Raw genomic sequence first — 20,220 nt, forward strand, 5'->3', positions numbered from 1 at the left:
ATTAACATTGCATTAATGTTGTATTAATGTTGTATTAACAATGTATTAACGTTGTATTAACACTGTATTAATGTTGTATTAACGTTGTAGTAACATTTTATTAACGTTGTATTAACATTGTATTGACTTTATATTGACTTTGTATTGACTTTGTATTGACGTTGTATTGACGTTGTATTCCCGTTGTATTGACATTGTATTGATGTTGTGTTCCAGTATAAGCAGGTGGAGCAGTACATGTCGTTCCATAAGCTCCCTGCAGATGTCCGTCAGAGGATTCATGAGTACTACGAACATCGCTTCCAGGGCAAGATGTTTGACGAGGAGAACATACTGGGCGAACTCAGCGAACCACTAAAGGAGGTAACACACGCACACACACACACACACACACGCACAAGCCACGGATGCAGGCACACACGCACACACACTGTTACAAGTTACGAAAGCTAGCTATAGCGTAACTAAAAAAACACCTGCTCAAACCAGTTGATTCAAACTGCCTCAAATACATTTTACATGAAAGAAAATTAAAACGTACTGATACAATTCAGTTCTTGTGCATTCTAACTAGCTTCTCCCCTCCCTCCCCCTCTCTTTCTCCCCCTCTCAGGCGATAGTTAGCTTTAACTGCCGTAGCCTGGTGGCTCACATGCCGCTGTTTGCTAACGCGGACCCTAACTTTGTGACGGCAGTGCTGACCAAGCTTCGCTTCGAGGTGTTCCAGCCCAATGACTTGATCATCCGGGAGGGCACGGTGGGACGCAAGATGTACTTCATTCAACACGGACGAGTCGGCATACTCACCCGCGGAAACAAGGAGACCAAACTCAGTGACGGGTCCTACTTTGGGGGTGAGGAGAGGAGGGAGAAGGGGGAGGGACGAGTTAGGGTAAGGACAGTGTGAGGAAAAAGGGAAGTGGAAGGGGAAAGGTGTGGTTGTGAGTTAGATTAATCAGTTCTTCAATTTCACAATTTCTTCAACAAAATCTTATTTATTCCACTCTCTCACCCCTCTTCCTTTCTCCCTCTTTATCCACACCTGCCCTTCCTCCTCTCTCTGTCCCTCTCCCCCCTCTTCCTTTCTCCCTCTTTATCCACACCTGCCCTTCCTCCTCTCTCTGTCCATCTCACCCCTCTTCCTTTCTCCCTCTTTATCCACACCTGCCCTTCCTCCTCTCTCTGTCCATCTCCCCCCTCTTCCTTTCTCCCTCTTTATCCACACCTGCCCTTCCTCCTCTCTCTGTCCCTCTCCCCCTCTTCCTTTCTCCCTCTTTATCCACACCTGCCCTTCCTTCTCTCTCTGTCCATCTCACCCCTCTTCCTTTCTCCCTCTTTATCCACACCTGCCCTTCCTCCTCTCTCTGTCCATCTCCCCCTCTTCCTTTCTCCCTCTTTATCCACACCTGCCCTTCCTCCTCTCTCTGTCCATCTCCCCCCTCTTCCTTTCTCCCTCTTTATCCACACCTGCCCTTCCTCCTCTCTCTGTCCATCTCCCCCTCTTCCTTTCTCCCTCTTTATCCACACCTGCCCTTCCTCCTCTCTCTGTCCATCTCCCCCCTCTTCCTTTCTCCCTCTTTATCCACACCTGCCCTTCCTCCTCTCTCTGTCCATCTCCCCCCTCTTCCTTTCTCCCTCTTTATCCACACCTGCCCTTCCTCCTCTCTCTGTCCATCTCCCCCCTCTTCCTTTCTCCCTCTTTATCCACACCTGCCCTTCCTCCTCTCTCTGTCCATCTCCCCCCTCTTCCTTTCTCCCTCTTTATCCACACCTGCCCTTCCTCCTCTCTCTGTCCATCTCCCCCCCTCTTCCTTTCTCCCTCTTTATCCACACCTGCCCTTCCTCCTCTCTCTGTCCATCTCCCCCCTCTTCCTTTCTCCCTCTTTATCCACACCTGCCCTTCCTCCTCTCTCTGTCCATCTCCCCCTCTTCCTTTCTCCCTCTTTATCCACACCTGCCCTTCCTCCTCTCTCTGTCCATCTCCCCCTCTTCCTTTCTCCCTCTTTATCCACACCTGCCCTTCCTCCTCTCTCTGTCCATCTCACCCCTCTTCCTTTCTCCCTCTTTATCCACACCTGCCCTTCCTCCTCTCTCTGTCCATCTCCCCCCTCTTCCTTTCTCCCTCTTTATCCACACCTGCCCTTCCTCCTCTCTCTGTCCATCTCCCCCCTCTTCCTTTCTCCCTCTTTATCCACACCTGCCCTTCCTCCTCTCTCTGTCCATCTCCCCCTCTTCCTTTCTCCCTCTTTATCCACACCTGCCCTTCCTCCTCTCTCTGTCCATCTCACCCCTCTTCCTTTCTCCCTCTTTATCCACACCTGCCCTTCCTCCTCTCTCTGTCCATCTCCCCCCTCTTCCTTTCTCCCTCTTTATCCACACCTGCCCTTCCTCCTCTCTCTGTCCATCTCACCCCTCTTCCTTTCTCCCTCTTTATCCACACCTGCCCTTCGTCCTCTCTCTGTCCATCTCACCCCTCTTCCTTTCTCCCTCTTTATCCACACCTGCCCTTCCTCCTCTCTCTGTCCATCTCACCCCTCTTCCTTTCTCCCTCTTTATCCACACCTGCCCTTCCTCCTCTCTCTGTCCATCTCCCCCCTCTTCCTTTCTCCCTCTTTATCCACACCTGCCCTTCCTCCTCTCTCTGTCCCTCTCCCCCTCTTCCTTTCTCCCTCTTTGCTCCACACCTGCCCTTCCTCCTCTCTCTGTCCCTCTCTCTTCTTTTCTCCCTCTTTATCCACACCTGCCCTTCCTCCTCTCTCTGTCCCTCTCCCCCTCTTCCTTTCTCCCTCTTTATCCACACCTGCCCTTCCTCCTCTCTCTGTCCATCTCCCCCCTCTTCCTTTCTCCCTCTTTATCCACACCTGCCCTTCCTCCTCTCTCTGTCCATCTCCCCCCTCTTCCTTTCTCCCTCTTTATCCACACCTGCCCTTCCTCCTCTCTCTGTCCATCTCCCCCCTCTTCCTTTCTCCCTCTTTATCCACACCTGCCCTTCCTCCTCTCTCTGTCCCTCTCCCCCCCTCTTCCTTTCTCCCTCTTTATCCACACCTGCCCTTCCTCCTCTCTCTGTCCATCTCACCCCTCTTCCTTTCTCCCTCTTTATCCACACCTGCCCTTCCTCCTCTCTCTGTCCATCTCCCCCTCTTCCTTTCTCCCTCTTTATCCACACCTGCCCTTCCTCCTCTCTCTGTCCATCTCCCCCCTCTTCCTTTCTCCCTCTTTATCCACACCTGCCCTTCCTCCTCTCTCTGTCCATCTCCCCCCTCTTCCTTTCTCCCTCTTTATCCACACCTGCCCTTCCTCCTCTCTCTGTCCATCTCCCCCCTCTTCCTTTCTCCCTCTTTATCCACACCTGCCCTTCCTCCTCTCTCTGTCCCTCTCCCCCCTCTTCCTTTCTCCCTCTTTATCCACACCTGCCCTTCCTCCTCTCTCTGTCCATCTCACCCCTCTTCCTTTCTCCCTCTTTATCCACACCTGCCCTTCCTCCTCTCTCTGTCCCTCTCCCCCCTCTTCCTTTCTCCCTCTTTATCCACACCTGCCCTTCCTCCTCTCTCTGTCCATCTCCCCCCTCTTCCTTTCTCCCTCTTTATCCACACCTGCCCTTCCTCCTCTCTCTGTCCATCTCTCTCTCTCTCTCTCAGAGATCTGTCTGTTGACTCGGGGCCGGAGGACAGCGAGCGTCAGAGCGGATACGTACTGTCGTCTCTACTCCCTCAGCGTGGACAGCTTCAACGAGGTCCTGGAGGAACACCCCATGATGAGGCGGGCCTTCGAGACGGTGGCCGTCGACCGGTTGGACCGCATCGGTACTAAGCCTCTCCCGATTGGCTCAAGCACCTGCCAATCGGTCCATTACTTGCAATGACTTTCAGTTTTCAATTCAGTTTCATTTCCATAGCGCTTTGTGCAGAGACCTTGCCAGTGAATAGCATTTTTCAAATCAATTCAGATTTTATTTCTAAAGCGCTTTGTAAATGACCTTACAGTTGCAGAAGCCCTTCAAGGCAGGTTAAGGGAGAGAGAAACTATTTTCTCTTTTGTACTTGAACTATTTGCACATAATATGACATTTGAAACGTCTTTATTATTTTGGAACTTTAGTGAGTGCAATGTTTACTGTAAATGTGCATTGTTTATTTCACTTTTGTTTATTATGTACTGTTAAAATATGTTTCCCATGCCAATAAAGCCCTTTGAATTGAATTGAATACAGAAACTGCTAGAAAAAGTTGGAGCGCTGTTAGAACAGAGAGCCGGAGCAGATACCTGGTTCTGTTTGTGATCTTTAATCAGCCACTCAGCCCTGTCAGCATCGTTACAACTGTGTTGTTTGATCCTCACTTTAGTTTCTACCACTTTCTTCTTGCTCTTGTTTTCCTCCATTTGTGTCAGACAGGAACAGTAACCATCCCTTCCATCAGTTTCTTTCTGTTTTGATCGTTTCATTCTGTTCTCTTCTCTCCTCATTGTTCTCCTCTGCAGGTAGGAAGAACTCTATCCTGATGAGGAAGCCGTCCCAGGCGGGTTCCATGGCGGGGGGCAGCGGTTTGGGGCGTGGGGGTCGAGGAGGAGGGGGGGCGGGGCTAGGCATGGGGGGGGCTGGGCTCCGGTGACAGCATGCTGGTTCAGCAGATCGTTAAACACGACAGCATGCCAGCCATGCAGGAGGCCATCGCTGCTGCCGCTGCAGGAAGGGGAGGGGCCACGGGAGGAAGTGGTACGGTCTCCCCTATGCCCCACCCACTGATCTGGGCTCCATTGATCCACGCTCCGCTCCAGACGGCGGCCGCTACGACTAACGTGGCCATCGCCCTCATGCACCAGCAGCAGCAGCAGCAGCAGCTTCAACATCAGCTACAGCAGCAGCATGTGCTAGGAGGCGCTATATTCCTCCCCTCCATCTCTCCATCGCCCTCCGTCTCCTTCCCCCTCTCCCCCCCGCGCTCCTCTGTGAGTTCCCTCATTGGGATGATGGGGGTAGGAGGGATGGGGGGGCTGTCCCCTAGAGGGGGGTTTCCTGCCTTCCCCTCTCCCTCGCCCTTCCCCATGGCCCCCCCGGGAGGTGTGATATCACCCCCTGTTGCTCAAACCCCACCCACACCGGCCTCCTCTGTCTCCACGTCGGTCCAATTAGGAAAGACCCTGCACTACAGTCTCCGCCTCCACCCGGAACACTCTTCAGTGATGGGTGGAACCCCAGGAATCCCCAAGGTAGGAGGGGCCACCACACCCCATCTGTTCTACCACCTGAATCCAACTGCAGCCACCAGTGTCATGTCAGACACTTGCAGTTCCATGGCTGGCCAGCATGGGGCCAAGGAGGCGCTATTGCGTCACGGAGGCGGCAGCAACCAGGGCCTGCCTGCACTGGGGAGGCTCACCCAGGAGGCCAGGCTCCTCTCCGCCTCGCAGCCCACCCTGCCTCATCGATCCTGGGCAAGCATGCAGCCTCACCCCCCTCTCCAGCGGAAGGCCTCTGGAGGTAACCTGCTGCCAGCCTCGTTCCTGGCTGGGACTCAGCTAGCCAGGGGTGGCAGTGTGGGGGTGTTGACTACTCCCCTACCAGTACAAGTCCCAGCACAACGGTTACACATGCCCCCCTTCAATGCACAGATACAAGCACAGAACCTGGGCTCTACACAGCCCCTCCCTGATCCTGTCTCTACACACTGCCCTGCACACACACACACAGCCACACACACACATCCCGTCGCTGTACCTGCAGCCACACCCATATCAGCTTCTCCCCTGGCCTCCTACACTTCCTCCCCAAACAAACCCCCCTCTCCTCTGCCACCCCCTCCCCTGCTCCCACTCCTTTCTCCCTCATCCCAGCCCTGCCACTGACCCCTCGCCCCAAACCCACCCCTACACCCCCATCTCGCTCCTCCTCTCCTCCCCCCTGCTTTATCCCTCCCTCTGCCGGAACTACTCCCCTCACCTCAACCCCTTGGTCCAAACCCATCCCTACACCTCCCCCTCGCTCTTCTTCCCCCTCTCCCTCCTCCACTCCCCCTCCCTCCTCTGTAACCACCTCTTTCCCCCTCACCTCAACCCCTTGGTCCAAACCCATCCCTACACCTCCCCCTCGCTCTTCTTCCCCCCTCTCCCTCCTCCACTCCCCCTCCCTCCTCTGTAACCACCTCTTTCCCCCTCACCTCAACCCCTTGGTCCAAACCCATCCCTACACCTCCCCCTCGCTCTTCTTCCCCCTCTCCCTCCTCCACTCCCCCTCCCTCCTCTGTAACCACCTCTTTCCCCCTCACCTCAACCCCTTGGTCCAAACCCATCCCTACACCTCCCCCTCGCTCTTCTTCCCCCTCTCCCTCCTCCACTCCCCCTCCCTCCTCTGTCAGTGCCCCTCTCTCACTTCCACAAACCCATGGGCGCAAGTCCTCTCTCGCGTCCCCCTCTCCCCCCTCCTCTTCCCTACCTTCCTCTCCCACTCTTCTTCAGAGCCCCCTAATCAAGCCCTCCCCTTACCCTCTATCTGGGCCCACCCCTACCCCCTCTAAAGCCTTTACCCCTATCCAGACTCGTACCCCTACCCCTACCCTCTCTCAACCCTCCAATCGTCCCCCTACCCCTGTTTCTACTCCTGTTCCCACTCAGAGCCAAACCCTAACTGCAACCCCCACCCCAGCCTCCACTCCCACCCCAGCCTCCACTCCCACCCCAGCCTCCACTCCCACCCTAGCTCCAAACTCAACCTTGATTCCCACCCCTTCTTCCAGTAAACCTCCCACTCCTATCTCTATCCCGTCACCTGCCCTTATGCAAAGCCAAACTCTAACCCCAACACCTACCAGTTCTAAAACTCAGGCCCTACCCTCAACTCCAACCCCCAAACCTCCCCCTACCCATACTGCCAAACATACCTCACATATAGCCCCTGTTCAAACCTCCACCCATACCCCAACACCACATCTACGCATTCTCTTACTCCTGTACCCATCGCCTCCGATGCTGCAATTCAAGCCCCAACAAAAGGCTCAGCCCACACCCCAAAACAGACCCCAGCAGCCCAAACCCTAGTCCAAACCCCTTCCCCAAAACCCACTTCTAAATGTTCTGTTACCCCCACAATCCCACCTGTACCTACCCATACCCCAAAACAATCCTCCACCCCCAAACCTGCATCAACCCATACCCCAAAACAGAGCCAACCTTTAGGTCCTGTCCCTACACCTACCTGTACCCCTTACACCAGTCATGCTCCAAAGCTGACCACAGCCGTAACACCTGTCCAAACCTCCACTACCACCCTCCCACCCACTCAGTTGGTCCCAGGCCCAGCCACCTCCCTCCCTCAAACCTCTTGCCCCCCAGCCACCTCTGCTCCCTCCGCCTCCCCCAAGGGGGGCAAGAAGGACCCTTAGCTGCCTCAGACAGGGAAACACTAATAGGGACTGAGAGAAAAACTGCCTGCCAACATGTGATGGTCCTGGAGAAAATGATCTGATTGGAGGATGGACTTTTCGGGCCAGATATACTGTGTAGGTTGTGTCACAAAACACCCCATGCCCCAATTAAAGTAGCACACTGTAGGGAATAGGGTACTGCAGATTTGAGTTCAACAAACTATCCTCCAAACAGTCCATGAGTTGCGACTAGGTTTTAACTATTGTTGCCAACATGGCATGCCAAAATTCTCGATTCAAACCGAGTTTGGCAGACTCTGTATATCTATGGCTGTGGTGACTAGGGCAGGCTAGAGTAGAATCACAGTTTATATTTGAAGTCCAAACATATAGATACATATCTGTGTCAGTGATTGTTGGAGCAAGCAAGAGAGATGAAGTGGAAAGATAATGGTAGCACACAGTGGGAGGGACGATACAGCTGTCAGAAAGGATGAGGACGATGATGACAAAGATAGCAGTGGGGCTCGTTGCATCTTGCTGCTGATTGGAGGAGGGTTAGTTGGCCAATTCTAAGGCAACCAATAAGATAGGCACTTCCTGATTTCCAGCTCCACCTCCCTTTTGCCTCTCGCTCTTCACCAAAGTGTAATATTTTGTCATTATATGATTAATCATAGTATGAGATTACTAATCACTGTAAAGTTAATCATCATATTGATCAGTAACTATAGGAGCGATTGATCCACTTGTAGTTATGTTGTCCAAGTTGTGTGGTGTTTAGCTTCGGTCCAATATGTTCACACAACTTCTGTAACTGAATTGTGTTTTTTGGTGCAACACTTAATACTGCTCCCTCGTAAACTGTGGATGTGGGTTTATTTGTTCCGCCTAGCTTCCTGTAAATGCATGCCTCTCTCTCTATTCCCTCCTTTTCCCTCGTTCCTCACCTCCTCTGGCTCCTGTCTGCTTTCATCCTGTCTTTCATCTCTGTCTGTCTGATCCTCCTTTCATCTTTCACAGAGCTTTTGTAGTTAACTACTGTTCCAGAGACATTCACAGATGCTCTCTACCTCTCTCCATCTATGACTTTTCCCTCTCTCTACTGTATCTCTCCATCTATCATTCCCTCCCTCCATCCATCCCTCCCTCCCCCCTCCTTTCTTCCCTCCCTTGTCCTGGTGTCATGTCCAGTGCTGTTTGATGTTTTCTGTGGGTAGCAACAGAGCATCCTCTTTTAACCCTTGATACCATGTTGCCTAGATTATATTTAAGGACCAAATGTTTTATTTTTTATTTGTGATCACAGCTTTAGCTTTTGAGCAAAATCAATGAATGATAGTTGTTGATGATGATGTTATGATGACCTGATGATGTTATTGATGATGATGAGGATGACCATGATGATGTTATTGATGATGATGTAATGTGATGACCATGATGATGTTATTGATGATGTTATGATGATGACCATGATGATGTTATTGATGATGATGTTATTGATGATGATGATGATGACCATGATGATGTTATTGATGATGTTATTGATGACCATGATGATGTTATTGATGATGATGTTATTGATGATGATGATGATGATGACCATGATGATGTTATTGATGATGATGTTATTGATGATGATGATGAGGATGACCATGATGATGTTATTGATGATGATGACCATGATGATGGTGACGATAAGGATGTTTTTGATAATAGCTAGAATAAAGCACATTTAGAAAGTCAGTTTGTCTTTGGTGTCATTGAGAAAGAGAGAGAGAGTACATGTGCTTATGCGCGTGTGTGCTTGTGTGTGTCCTGCCCGGTAATCCTGAACACCTTCAGAAGTGAAGCAGACTCATATCCAAGGTGACGCCTGTGGACGGGAAAGCTGGGATCACTGTTGCTCTCGACTCTTAACTAAATCAATATCCTCCTGCACAGGGAAGGATTATACCATGTCTAATACACAGCCTGACCCTCCTGACTATCTCTCTCCCTCACTCCATCCAATCTGTGTTCAAGGGGGTTCAAGAGTCTCATTTCCACACTATGTTGTGTTTGGCGGTGATTGATTTATTTTCCACCTTTGGAGGTTTGTGAGGCATTAGAATGCTGGATTTACACTCAGAGTGATTTGCATTAAGGCCTGAAATTAAATATTGTACTGAAGGGAACAATCATGATCTTTGGAGGGATGCATGATTGTTAGAGGGATGTATAGAGACTTACTGTGTACATTCTACTCGATTCTAAAGGGACTGAGGCTGTTCTCAGACATTTACTTAGCAGACAGCAAATACTATATACAGAATACAAAACAACTTTGTTAATACCTTTGGATTTAAATCTAGAGATTATAGATATACTTTAAATGTATAACAAGAGACTGTATAGCTATACTCTTGTGAGAGATGTAGGCCTACCCTTCAGACACATTAAGCAGTGAACTCTTCTAAGTACCAAGCTGTCATCTACACATTGACCACTAGATGGGGCTCTGCACCTAAACCAGACTCCTGTCTGCATTCCAGGAAAAGGTAGCAGCTTAGGATAGCCACATAGTTTATGTTACACCTTGTATTTCCTTCACCATGGTGAGGTCTGACAGGCCCTTAAATTGTGATGAGATAAGAGAGCTGTGGAGAGATATGTGGAGAGATGTGAAGATATGTTGTATATTTGGAGAGATGTATATTTGGAGATATGTAAAGAGATGTTGTATTTGTGAAGAGATGTTGTATATGTGGAGAGATGTGAAGATATGTTGTATATTTGGAGAGATGTTGTATATGTGGAGAGATATGAAGAGATGTATATGTGGAGAGATGTGGAGAGATGTATATTTGGATTGATGTGAAGAGATGTATATGTGGAGAGATGTATATGTGGAGAGATGTGAAGAGATGTATATGTGGAGAGATGTGGAGAGATGTGAAGAGATGTTGTATATGTGGAGAGATGTATATTTGGAGAGATGTGGAGAGAGGTTGTATATTTGGAGAGATGTATATTTTGAGAGATGTGAAGAGATGTTGTATATGTGGAGAGATGTGGAGTGTGTAGCAGCATGTAAGAGGTTAACAGCAGTGTCAGACCACAGGATTAGTAGAGAATAAATAGGACTGTAATTGCTGCCTGTCACTCTGGCTCTGAACTAGAGGACCTGTGGGGAAGTCCTATTCTGGGGCCTCAGCACTGGAATCACACCGAAATGTCTTAGAGAATCACCTAAGGCTTGCAGGACATGGACAGAAAGAGAAATGGATTGCAATTATTTAGTCAGTATATATTTCAGTGTGTTAAGGATTGTGTGTGTATTTGTAGTGTGTGTGTCTCCCTGCAGAGAGTGAGGTGACAGTGGAAACTCTGATCCTCCATCATGTAACAGGTTATTAAGTCTATAAGGGTAGGCTTGGATTCAGCACACCCAGGTGGGTCACACACTCCTCTTGACTACTGGACCAACTGTGTGAGGGTGTGCATTAGTTCCACTACTGTCAGTGCATTTGAACTTCTGCAAGGAAATCCTTAATTTGATTCTTTGCTCAATGAAATTGAATTCAGTGAGATTTTGGGGGACAATAAAACAATATTTTAACTTTGTAGGTGAACAACAAGGTTACCCACTGGGCACAGACATCAGTTCAACGTCTAGTATTGATTTACATTTGGTTGAGTTGTCAACTAACGTGAATTCAATGTGAAATCAACAAAAACATTCACCATGTCATTGGATTTAGGTTATAAAATGGATGAAAAAAAATAGAAAATGCCTTTACGTTGATGATTTTTTGCTAATCCAGTTAGATTTCCTCATTGAAATGACGTAGAAACAACGTTTCAACCAGTTTTTGCCCATTGGGTAGTGTGAATTGCAGTAACACACACGTCACACACACCACACACATCAGCAGCCAGATAGGTAGCCAGACCGCAGATTGAGCACAGATTTAAGGTTAGGGGGCGGCAAGGGGAAGGTGGGCTGGGTGGGCTGGGTGGGTAAACCACAAGATGTTATATTTAGACTTCCCATCACTTCCAAATCTGCCATCTCTCTCTCACACACACAGGGAGGTGTTTGAGAGAAGGGGGGGGGGGTATGCAGGAGCAAAGAGCGCTAGAAGCAAAACTTAGAAAGGATACAGGATGAGGTGATTCCTTCTGTTCTGCTGTGTAGTTACCACTTCAAACAGGAAGCTGATGTGTGTGTAGTTTGCTACGAGGGGAGGGGTGTGTGCGCCGTGCGTGTGTGACGCTAACCTCATTCTCTCTCTAGTGTGTCTCAAGATTCTTGCATCAGCCCTGTGTTGTCATATACACTTCAGTCTCCCTCTGGACTGGAAACAGTGAATCACTTAGTGTAGAAAATGTCCTCTTTACCAAAAATTGGATTTTGAATTGCCTTCAGTATATCACAAGATCACAAACACACACACACACACACACACAGTGAGATATTATTCTTACATGAAAGTCCCCCAGCTGTTTCAATAGAGTGGGTGTCCCCCAGCTACTGTAGCCTGTACTGCTTCTAGTCTTCTCAGAATTTGGGGCGAAGTCTCTAAGAGTTATTATAAGGAGGTTGGAGTTATTTTAACACTCAGCAAGCCACCGTGAGACTGCTGCTTTGTCATAGCTATCGGTAAATATATGGCAGGGGATGTGACTTGTGACTGAGGCTGAGTAGTAGCCTACATATCTACTGTATGTGCACCTGCTGGTTTCTCTGTCTCTATGGTCACCTCTTGTCTTGGTCGCCATGGCTTCATTTGCAAATGAAATGCATTAGGCGGGCATAGAGAGAGAGATGGAAAGAGAGAGACGGGAAAGAGAGAGAGAGAGACGAGAGAGAGGGAGAGAGATGTACAGTAACAGCCAGGCAGAGGCAGTTAAACAGCATGAGCACCATAAATAGAACGTTTAAATAAGGCGATCTAAGGCGAGTGGAAATGTCCGCTGCAGCTGGCACACGCATATGCCCTCCAACGATTCTCTCCCTCTCTGTGCCCACCTCTTAGACCCGCTGTGATCCCTCACAGACCTTCAACCTGCCCCGGGAGTCTCTATAACAACATGCCCACCTCGGCCCTCCTTCCCTCCCACCTCGCTACGACAGACACTGCCGCTGGCCTATCGCACGGTGGCCGACCCCTGTGCCCTGCCCACCCCAGCGGTCCCTCTCCAGCCCCGCCAGAGCCAATCCGCGGCGGGGTGTAAAGTAGGGCAAGCCGCTTCCTGGTTCAAGGAGGAGCTGCCTGGAGTTGGAATGGGCCAGCGGAGTCAGAGAGGGGGGAGAACAGCCCAGCGAGCCGGCGGTCTGCAAAGAGCGAGCCGAGGCAGGGGGATATAAACGCCGGCAGAGAGACAAGAAGAAGCGGATATTACAGAAAACTCCCGGGCGATACGTGGTTCGTCAGAGGGACTGGTGTGAGATTTTGGACAGTGCGGAGAGAGCGGTGACCCCCGGGGAGCGACGAGGGGGGAAGAGAGGCGGGTGGGAGTGAATCCAGGAAGTACAGAAGCCGGTCAGGTGGGACGCGACGAGATAACATAGGTGACACCGGCGCACAGGTAAACCCACTTCCTCACTCGCTCTCTGTTTTTGGGGGATATTATGGAATTCTTAAAGTTAGGATTTTACGCTTGTCTTTCCCATTTTCTGTAACAACCGGACCCTGACCCCCCCCCGTCCTAACCGAGGTTACGGGAGGACAACGTCATGGGTATTCGGTAACTCCCGTGTGACGTGTCGACAATTCTCCCTATGATTTTCGCGCTCTCTTTTCCTAGAGGCTTATTTTAACACAATAGCGCATACTATTTAAATGACATTAACAGAGAATATTTATGTGATCTCAGGTTAGTTGCTTTGTGTTGCTACCTGTGTGGATGTGGCCAGGTGAACATGCAGGGTCGACGGGTACACTTCTGGAGGCTTGGCTTCTAATTATAGCAGCGAACACCGGCTGACATCCAAAACCTTACCTGCTCTCACGCACATCGCCGGCCTCTGTAGGCAATAAGCCATGTGCTCCACCACAGGGCAACTTTGGCCCCGAATTCTATTATTCCAAGACCCTTTCAGTATGCTGTTGTCACCACACTTTGACATATCCTTTATCTTAAATTCTATAGCTCTGTTGCTGATGTAAAGTTCTTAATGTATATTAATGCTGGATGGATGAGGGCTTGTAAATGTATACAACTTAGGCTATGGATGGTGGGAGGCTGTCAGGTGTGCATGTGACTGCATTAGTGTAGTGTTGTGTGTGTGGGGGTGTGTGGGTTGCTGACTCGCCCCTCTTGTGGTACAGACAGACCTGCTGAACCTGCCAAACTGGCTTGGGTTTGGTCCTCTGTCTGAGTTTGTTGTTTGATTTACCACTTTATGGGCACCATGTTATTAGTCCAATCCACTGAAGGGTTTCTGGTCTGCAATATTAATTTGGTGGTTTGAAATGTTTATTTTTCACACAATAGTTCTCCAAACAGTGTTGGGTCTAGACCTAAACTTCAGTGCACTTGGAAGGAATCAGGAATATATTTGCCCTGTAAGAGTTTGTAGGCTAATATTTGTCCAGTGGGTTTCCGTGTGTGATCTTGACAAATAGGTATTGTTGACGTCTGCAATGCAGATTAGATTTGTCACCAACCCCAACTCTGAATAATTCCACTATTTAGTGTGAGAGATGGAAGAGAAAAGAGAGCGAGAAGCAGAAACATTGTTCTGCACTGTCAACCCTAATTGCCACTTGTCTGAATTGAAGCAGTCTTGTTACCAACTAAATGACAGTTGGGAGACCTGGAGAGTCTGTAGACTGTCTTTGGCTTAGTGGTAACTGATCTACCCCTCCCTCTCTTCTCATCTCTCCTTCTGGTGTCATGGTAACTTCATTACTCCTGTCATTTACTAGATTGGACTGTTCTCATGACCCCTCTCTCTCCCTACCACACACATGTTCACATGTACACACTCACAAACACCAAATTACATTAGTCTCTGCTCTTTCCACTGAGTATGGGATAGTGGAGTGTCTGGGGATGTCTGTGGTCCTACACAGGTGTGTGCTGTGCCTGTTTCCCATCCCTGTTCATTGTTAGTGTAGGCCACTTCTGCTCTGTGGCATGGGGAAGTGGTCTCTCTCCGCCCCACCTTCTCTCTCTGTTCTCCTCCCTGAACCATGTCTAACACATCATCTGACACACTGTGTTTGGGTTGTTCATTTTCTTTCTTTTTATTCACTCTTTATATACCACTTCTCGTTTATCTTTTGATCTCCTGTTTGTCTCTCCGTTCCTTCCTTCACCTTATTCCCTCAATATTTGGCCCCTTTCCTTCCCTGTGTTTCTCTGTCTCTCACATAACAGATATTAAATACTGTATACTGTGCCTAGAAGAAGTATTCAACCCCCTTGACTTTTCCAAAGTTTCATTGCATCAAAGTGGGATTCAAATGGATTGAATATTTGTATTTTTTTTGTCAATGATCTAAACAAAATACTCTGATGTCCAAGTGGAAGAAAAATTCCCACATTTTGTTGTTACAGCCTGAAATTGAAAATGGATTACATTGAGATTTTTTTGGCACTGATCTACAGACAATTCCCTATAATGTCAAAGTGGAATTATGTTTTTTGACATTTTTACAAATTAATTACAAATGAAAAGTTGACATGTCTTGAGTCAGTAATTATTCAACCCCTTTGTTATAGCAAGCCAGGAGTCCACATGTGCTTAACAAGTCACATAATAAGTTGCATAGATTCACTGTCTGTGCAATAATAGTGTAACATGATTTTTGATTGACTACCTCATCTCTGTACCCCACACATACAATTATCTGTAAGGTCCCTCAGTCGAGCAGTGAAATTCAAACACAGATTCAACCATTGTCCTGCTGAAAGGTGAATTAATCTCCCAGTGTCTGGTGGAAAGCAGACTGAACCAGGTCTTCCTCTAGGATTTTACCTGTGCTTGGCTCCATTTCTTTTTTTATCCTGAAAAACTCCCCAGTCCTTAACGATTACAAGCATACACATAGCAAGATGCAGTCACCATTATACTTGAAAATATGGAGAGTGGTAGGTACTCAGTAATGTGTTGGATTTGCCCTATACATGAGTTGCTTTGCCACATTTGTTGCAGTATTACTTTAGTGCCTTGTTGCAAACAGGATGCCTGTACATAATATTTTCATTCTGTACAGGCTACCTTATTTTCACTCTGCCAATTAGGTTAGTATTGTGGAGTAACTACAATGCTGTTGATCCATACTCTGGTTTCTCCTATCACAGCCATTAAACTCTGACTGTTTAGCCTCATGGTGAAATCCCTGAGCGGTTTCCTTCCTTTCCAGCAACTGAGTTAGGAAGGACGCCTGTATCTTTGTAGTGACTGGGTGTATTGATACACCATCCAAAGTGTAATTCATAACTTCACAATGCTCAAAGGGATATTCAATGTCTGCTCTTTAATTTTTTTACCCATTTACCAATAGGCATCCTTCTTTGCGAGGCATTGGAAAACCTGGTCTTTGTGGTTGAATACAGTGCATTCAGAAAGCATTCAGACCTCTTCACTTTTTTCACATTTTGTTACTTTACAGCCTTATTCTAAAATGGATTAAAACATTTTTTCTCTTTCAGCAATCTACACACAATTCCCCATAACATCAAAGCCAAAACAGGTTTTTAGAAATATGACATTTACATAAATATTTTGACCCTTCACTCAGTACTTTGTTGAAGCACCACCAATCTTCTTGGATATAACGCTACAAGCTTGACACACCTGTATTTGTGGAGTTTCTCCCATTCTTCTCTGCATATCCTCTCAAGCTCAGTCATGTTGGATGGGGAGCGACGCTGCACAGCTATTTTCAGGTCTCTCCAGAGATGTTAGATTGGGTTCAAGTCCGGGCTCTGGCTGGGCCACTCAAGGACATTCATAGACTTGTCCCGAAGCCACTCCTGCATTGTCTTGGCTGTGTGTTTAGGGTCGTTGTCCTGTTGGAAGGTGAACCGTCGCCCCAGTCTGAGGTTCTGAGCGCTCTGGAGCAGGTTTTCATCAAGGACCTCTCTGTACCTTGCTCCATTCATCTTTCCCTCAATCCTGACTAGTCTCCCAGTCCCTGCCGCTGAAAAACATCACCAAAGCATGATTCTGCCACCACCATGCTTCACTGTAGGGATGGTGCCAGGTTTCCTCCAGATGTGACACTTGGCATTCAGGCCAAAGACTTCAATCTTGGTTTCATCAGACTAGAGAATCTTGTTTCTCATGGTGTGAGAGTCCTTTTGGTGCTTTTTGGCAAACTCAAAGCATGCTGTCATGTGCCTTTTACTGAGGAGTGGCTTTCGTCTGGCCACTCTACCATAAAGGCCTGATTGGTGGAGTGCTGCAGAGATCGTTGTCCTTCTGGAAGGTTCTCCCATCTTCACAGAGGAACTCTGGAGCGCTGTCAGAGTGACCATCGGGTTCTTGGTCACCTCCCTGACCAAGGTCCTTCTCCCCCGATTGCTCAGTTTGGCAGGGCAGCCAGCTCTAGGAAGAGTCTTGGTGGTTCCAAACTTCTTCGATTTAAGAATGATGGAGGCCTCTGTGTTTTCGGGGACCTTCAATGCTGCAGAAACGTTTTGGTACCCTTCCCCAGATCTATGCCTCAACATAACCCTGTCTCGGAGCTCTATGGACAATTCCTTCGACCTCATGGCTTGGTTTTTGCTCTGACATGCACTGTCAACTGTGGGACCTTATATAGACAGGTGTGTGTACCTTTCCAAATCATGTCCAATCAATTGAATTTACCACAGGTGACAAATCAAGTTGTAGAAACATCTCAATAATTATCATTTGAACAGGATGCACCTGAGCTCAATTTTAAGTCTTATAGCAAAGGGTCTGAGTACTTGTGTAAATAAGGTATTTCTGTTTTTAAGTAAAAAACAATAAGAAAAATAATCAAAACATTTTTTTCACTTTGTCATTATGGGGTATTTATGTGTAGATTGATGAGGGAAAAGCAATATTTAATACATTTTAGAATAAGGCTGTAACTTAACAAAATGTAGAAAAAGTGAAGGAGTCTGAATACTTTCAGAATACACTGTACAGTATGTGCTTGAAATTCACTACTCGACTGAGGGACCTTACAGATAATTCTATGTCTGGGGTACAGAGATGGGGTGGTCATTCATATCATGTTAACCACTACTATTGCACACAGAGTGAGTCGCTGCAGTTTATTATGTGATTTGTTAAGCAAATTTGTACTCATGAACCTATTTTGGCTTGCCATAACAAAGGGGTTGAATACTTATTGACTCAAGACATTTTATTAATTTATAAAAATCTCAATATAAATTCCCCTTTGACATTCTAGAATTTTGTGTGTAGATTAGTGACACAAAATCTCAATTTAATCCCTTTTAAATTCAGGCTGTAACACAAAAAAATGTGGAAAAAGTCAAGGGGGTTGAATACTTTCTGAAGGCACTGTATGTGTATCTTGGTGTCAATCTGTCAGTCCTCTGGGATCAATAAAGTTTGTTCAAATCCAAATAATCTAACTATCCAAACATCTCATCCCCTCAGCTTTGTATCCCTGGAAACCTTTTGGCTCTGCTGGAGAAGAACCGAAACAGGAAGAGGTGGAAAATAGAGAGGGAGGAAGAGAGCAGGGACCCGTCCTCCTCTGAGTTTATGGACTGGAGGTAAGAGATGTGGAATTTTCAGAGTGTTGCACAATAAGTGCATTGAACTAAAGAAAGTATTATTGTCCCAGTCGTTGACAGCACCTGTCCTGTCCTACTATAGGTATAGAAACTAGAGATTATATTACATGGCTTCCCTGGGGTGCTGCAGGCCACTCCCATTAAAAAAATCAGTGGACCTCCATACATGTTAAAATGTGTTGAATGATGGCACCCCCATAAGATACTGATTTTGGTACAGGCCAGTATGTGTCAGGAAGGAACCCCCCAGAGTTGATGTGTACTGTACAGAATATTGTGTCTCACTCTGTCTTCTTTCACTGATACTCAGTCAGGGTTTTGGACTCTGTGTTTGGAATACGGTTCACTTGAACACGCAAATCCAAGGGCCAGCAATGGCTACATTTACATAAAGTCATTTAGCAAACGCTGTACTTAGACTTAGTGTGTGGGTGTGTGTGTGTTTGCGAGCGAGCGACAGATCATGTGATTGGGGCCGTGCAGAAGTGTGACCAGTGTGTGTGTGTGTGTGTGTTATAGTAGGGTGGTGTGGGGAGGGGGGGGGTGTAACAACAGTGAGTGGTCTTTAAAGGAAAGAGGAACGTTTAAGATAAGACACACACACACACACACGCGCAAGCAGGCAGTCACCCAATTCCAGTAAGTATATGAATTAGGGCATGTGGCCCCGTATATAAATTCCCCCTGTTCACAATAGGGGTTTCAGTTTCAGATACATACAGTAGGCTGAGTGGGAGGACAAGACAGGGGGAGAAAGGGGAGAGAGGGGGAGGACAAAGTCCCCCTCTTTACTCAGCATCAGCAGATTTAAGAGCTTCCTCCCTCCCTTCCTTTCCTTCTATACCTTTACTCCTTCATATCAAATGTATCTTCCTCTCATCCCCCACCACCCATTCAGTCCTCCTTTATCTGCTCAGCTCCTTCATCCATCCATACTCCCTTTCCATATTCCCTCATTTTCCCCCTCTTAGAAGGGTTGAACTTTTCGACTACTCTCTTAGCGTCATCATAGAGTTTCTGCATATGATCCATTATTCCATTCACACACAATGGTCAGAGTCAGGGACATGTTCTGTTTGGTTATTACCATATAAGGGCAGTAAAAACATCTGAACCAATACACTTCATGTAGGCCTTAATCATAATGTGGAGATGCTGTGCCACTGACTAAGGTACTCTACTGAATGTTCATGTACCCCACAGCCTAGTTTGCCTCCAGTAGATCTGTCTCACTAGAGGAAGTAGTGCATATGGCGTTTCTCCTTTTTTAGTCTCCAGTTTCTGTTGTGTTTCACAGCCCTATCTCTCTCTCGACCACCGGCCTGCCAGCCTACCAACTCACACCACCCGCCTACTGCCAGGGGGGATGGAAGAGCAAGAAGTTGCAATACTTTACTTCCTGTAAAGACAGACACCCCTTAAAGATGAAAAGAGTGTTAAAAGGTAGTGACAGAGAAGATTATTTGTTTTTCTGGTAATGGTGTAAATGTTGGTGTAGATAGTGAGGGGGTGATGCTCATAAACAGGTACAGTGAGCCAGCGGTTCAGGGAAAGAGAGACAATGACACACACCACAGAGAATCATCTCCTGTATCTTGTTGTGAAAATGACCCCTAACCTTTTAGATCAATTTTGATGAGAAATGACAGCTTGATGATGTATCTGTTGTAAGTACAGTACCATGAGAAGGCAGTATTCGAGACATTGAAAGTGCGGTATTCGATGAGCTCTAATTCTCTAAGCACCAGTAGAATGTTCCCCGTCAACGTTTGAATCTTTTGTCAAAGTGCTGTACTGCTGTAATTACTGCTGTAATTGGACGAGAGATGGGTGGGTGTTCAGACCAGTGACAGTAAGGCAGACATTCTGTTGTGTTTCTCAGAGGACAGCTGAAATAACCTCATATTCTGTATCAACCCTTTCAGCCACGAATTACAGTACAAGCAACCGCTCTCCCCCTGTTGACAAAGCCCAGAAAACACTACTACAGTATCGTCCTGATGATGTCAATGAAGTGTTCCGCCTTTTGAGCTTTACGACCTCTGATTGGGACTGTTAAACTAAACACACACTGTTCGTCACATGTTGACATGGTCTGGAGAGGATATCAGACTAACTGTCATTG

General features: G+C 47.4%; 1 protein-coding gene and 1 long non-coding RNA gene across 2 annotated transcripts in view; both read left to right on the forward strand.

Annotated features, from left to right (window-relative positions):
* Nucleotides 1-20,220, forward strand: part of LOC106574299 (potassium/sodium hyperpolarization-activated cyclic nucleotide-gated channel 3) — a 74,662-nt gene that overhangs the window by 20,900 nt on the left and 33,542 nt on the right. The gene's annotated exons all lie outside the window — the stretch shown is intronic.
* Nucleotides 12,270-19,554, forward strand: LOC106593397 (uncharacterized). Its single transcript, XR_001325883.2, has 3 exons — nucleotides 12,270-12,932; nucleotides 17,956-18,074; nucleotides 19,393-19,554. It is a non-coding gene; the product is annotated as an uncharacterized lncRNA (long non-coding RNA).

This window comes from Salmo salar, chromosome ssa05, assembly GCF_905237065.1.
Source record: "Salmo salar chromosome ssa05, Ssal_v3.1, whole genome shotgun sequence".
Taxonomy (NCBI): domain Eukaryota; kingdom Metazoa; phylum Chordata; class Actinopteri; order Salmoniformes; family Salmonidae; genus Salmo; species Salmo salar.